At 34.6% G+C, this 4,247-nt stretch overlaps 1 non-coding gene across 1 annotated transcript; it reads left to right on the plus strand.

The window, feature by feature from the left end:
• The first annotated feature begins 1,215 nt into the window (after positions 1 to 1,215).
• Positions 1,216 to 1,334, plus strand: LOC111738804. The gene has a single exon (XR_002779981.1). It is a non-coding gene; the product is annotated as a 5S ribosomal RNA (ribosomal RNA).
• Positions 1,335 to 4,247: the final 2,913 nt, after the last annotated feature.

Raw genomic sequence — 4,247 nt, forward strand, 5'->3', positions numbered from 1 at the left:
TAATGTGAAGAAATCCAAAACACTAATTCGAAAAGATATAGGTCCCTTATATTCACTGCAGCACTATTCACAGTAGCCAAGATGCAGAAGCAACCTAAGTGCCCATCAATAGACAATTGGATAAAGAAATTATGATAAATATATACAATGGGATATTGCTTGGCCATAAAAAAATAAAGTCTTACCATTTGTGACAACATGGATGCACCTAGAGGGTATTATGCTAAGTAAAGTAAGTCAGATAGAGAAAGACAAATACCATATGATCTCACTTATATGAGGAATCTAAAGAATGAAATAAATGGTCAGACAAAACAGACTCATAGATACAGAGAACAAACTGATGGTTGCCAGATGGGAGGGGGTTGGGGGTGTTGGATGAAAAACGTGAAGGGATTAAGAAGTGCAAATTTGTAGCTACAAAATAGTCATGGGGATATAAAGTACAGCATAGGGAATATAGTTAATAAAATTATAATAACTATGTATAGTGGCAAGTGGGTACTAGACTAATGGGGGTGCTTTGTAAATTACATGAATGTCCAAGCACATGCTGTACACCTGAAACTAATATAAATTAATATTGGGTATCAACTCTAATTGGAAAAAAAAATACTAACTAATATAAATTAATATTGAGTATCAACTCTAATTGGAAAAAAAAAAAAATACTGTCAATCAGGTGTCAATCAGATAGATGCCCTGGGAAGCTGACTCTGAAACAAAGAGTTTTATTGAGCAGTAATGCCTATGAAAGATAAAAGTCAGAGGAAGCAGAATCTCATAGAGAAACACTTGAGATCACAACGAAAATCTGATACTTATGAAAGAAAAACGGAGCTATAGGATTAGGCATAGAGATCTTTTAAGAGTGATACAGTTCTGAGAAAATATCAGCCAACCAACAGGGAGCTCTGGAGCAAAGACTATCCCTTAGTGGAGCCCTGTTTTGGTCAGATATGCCAGGACCAGTACTCGTGTCATGAGTGGACTGGCTGGTAAGAGCATGGACTTGTATCAAAGGATGGGATAGAGACTGAAGTTATCTGTAGCTGTAACTATCAGTTCACTGCAATACTGGCAGTTGTACAACAAAGTTTTTTTTTTGTTTTTTGTTTGTTTTTTTTTCTTGAAGAGATATTCAAACAGCCTATGTTTTGATGGCCAAAGGTACATTTTGGGAAAGAATGTTTAATTCTTAAATTTAATTATCCTGTCTACAGCCATGCTACCCTGAACAAGCCTGATCCTGTCTGATCTCAGAAGATAAGCAGGGTTGGGCCTGGTTAGTACTTGGATGGGAGACCATCTAAGAAGACCAGGTGCTGTAGGCATAAAAAATAAAAAAAGATAAGGGATTGTAAACTGACAAGGTCCTTGCAATCTGTAAGGTCAACCAAGGATTGCCTCACCTAAAAAATTTAAAATAATAATAATTATAATTATTATCCCTCTTCTTTATAACTTTAGTGAAAAGAACTTTATAGCTGAAGATAAAGTGCAGTAATCATTGAGAAATACAATCGCACATTGTTGGTCACGCATGCTGAAATCAATGAAGAAAATCTCTACCAACCCTGTAAATTGTAGAGCAGTCTGTGGTAGTGTTTGGAGATGAGGGGAAAAGTTAGTACTAGTGAGAAAATAAGTCAAATTAATATTCTAAGGGTGGACATTCACTCAACAGTCCTACAGGAGCTTCTGAATGGTAGTGCAAGCAATAACCGCAGAAAAAATTACATAGACTCTCAGAGAATAGTAAATGGAAACATAAGTACATAAGCCAGGAGAGTAAGATGGGGTTCCTGCAACAGTGCTAGGTGGGGGCTTAGAGACAGATGTCTCTGTTACTCTTAGTTGAGACTTAATTTGTTCTCAAAGCTGGGATGGTCCAATTCTTAAGGACAGATTAAGAAAGGCAAAGAAAGTACAGTAGTCCCCCCCTTCTCTGCAGCTTTTGTTATCCCCAGTCAACTGCAGTCTGAGAATATTAAATGTAAAATTCCAGAAATAAACAATTCATTAAGTTTTAAATTTCATGCCATTCCAAGTAGTGTGATGAAATCTCCTGCAGTTTTCCTCTGTCCCTCCGGGGATGTGAGTCATCCCTTTGTCCAGTATATCCATGGTGTATATGCTCTCTGCCTTTAGTCACTTAGTAGTCATCTCGGTTATCAGATTGACAGTCACATTATCACAGTGCTTGTGTTTAAGTAACCCTTGTTTTACTTAATAATGGCCCCAAAGTGCAAGAGTAGTCATGCTGCCAATTCAGATATGCAAAGAGAAGCCATAAAGTGTTTCCTTTAAGTGAAAGAGTGAAGGTTCTTCAATTAATAAAGAAAAAAAAAATGCATGTTGACGTTACTGGATCTACAAAGAACAAATTTTCTATCAGTGAAATTGTGAAGAAGGAAAAAGAATTTTATGTGTTTGCTGAGAGAAGGAAAGAGACCACATTCACATAACTTTTATTAGAGTATATTGGTATAATTGTTCTGTTATTGTTGTTAACCTCTTACTGTGCCTAATTTATAAAATAAACTTTATCATAGATATGTATGTATAGGAAAAAAACATAGCATCCATAGGATTTGGTACTATCTGCAGTTTCAGGCATCCATTGAGGTCTTGGAATGTACCCCTCGTGGATAAGGTGGGAACTACTGGAACAATAAATTGTAAGCACCAACATGTTCCTCACAAACTGTGATCCTCATTTCTAAAGGCTCTCGTCTGGCTTCTTTGAATACATTTACAAAAAGGAAGTCAGCCATTAGAAAGGTAATATATTTCTTCAAAAAAAGGATTAGCTAATTAGTTAACTGTTAACTGTTAACTGTTAACAGTTATAAAGCATGTGTAAGTGCCCCACAAAAAAAAAGTTAACTGTTAACAGTTATAAAGCATGTGTAAGTGCACCACAAAAAAAAAGTCTCCACGTAAACCTCACTTTATCAAATTTGCCATTGTAAAAAACAAACATTCAAAAACAGTATAATATATGTCTATCATACTGAGTCTTTTCCCTTTTACAGTTTTGCCTCACTTTATCTTATTTAATCAACTTTAAATATCATTTGGAGAGCATATGACTGCATACTGGTCACTCTGAAATTTATCTCACTAAGTATTTCCAAATAATCTTCCTGGTATTAATTTCTAACTCTGTTTTATTTGGCAATAAGAACCAGTCAAAAGGTACTAAGGGGGCATAGCTGAAGCATGAGACTGGAAGTTATGGTAAAGCCCATGGGAAAGGCTTCATTTGCTCACAATTCCCCATGGCTTCTGAGAGACTGGTTTTTTTGTTGTTGTTGGTTGTTGTTGTTGTTGTTTTCTCTCTCTTTTTTATTTTTTTATTTTTATTTTTGTCTTCAAGAAAGCTTATAACTAGAGAAGAGAGCCTTTAGGCAATTTCTCTTGGAAATAACAACCATAGATATTCTTAGAGAAAAATGACAGTCCTCTCTGCCCTGTCACAATTCAGGGAGACAACTTTTGTTATGAGCAATAGAAGTAAACATACAGCTCTGTCTGAAGAACAAATGCAGAAAATAAATCATCTTACCTTTTTAATATTCTGTTACTCATTAGGAAAATACTACCATGAGTCAGTTAATTGTCAATTAATTGTGTACACAATTCTTATTTGCTGTTTAGAAAAACAGAAAATTATCTATTCATAATACGGATATTGAAAGGGATAACAATTTTATATCAACAGTACCTTTTGTTGTGCAGGCACTTTATAGTGTAATATAGTCCCATTCATTTAATTTTTCTTTTACTTCCCTTGCTTTCGAGGTCAAATTCATAAAATTCTCTCTAAGACCAAGATCCATAAGTTTAGTACCTATGTTTTCTTCTGTGTATTTTATTATTTCAGTCATTATATTTAGTTTTTTTTCACTGTGAATTAATTTTCATGTGTGGTAACAAATAGCAGTATAGTTTCAGTCTTTTGCATGTAGCTTTCCAACCGAATAGAAGAAAATATTTGCAAACAATGTCTCTGATAATGGGTTAACATCCAAAATATATAAAGAACTCATAAAACTTAACAACAAAAAAACAAATAATCCAATTTAAAAATGGGCAGAGGACCTGAACAGACACTTCTCCCAACAATACATAAAAATGGACAATAGATATATGAAAAGAAACTCAACTTCATTAGCTATTAGGAAAATGCAAATCAAAACCACAATGAGATACCACCTCACACCTGTTAAAAAGGCTATTAT

This window comes from Pteropus vampyrus, unplaced genomic scaffold (genome assembly GCF_000151845.1).
Source record: "Pteropus vampyrus isolate Shadow unplaced genomic scaffold, Pvam_2.0 Scaffold43, whole genome shotgun sequence".
Lineage (NCBI taxonomy): Eukaryota > Metazoa > Chordata > Mammalia > Chiroptera > Pteropodidae > Pteropus > Pteropus vampyrus.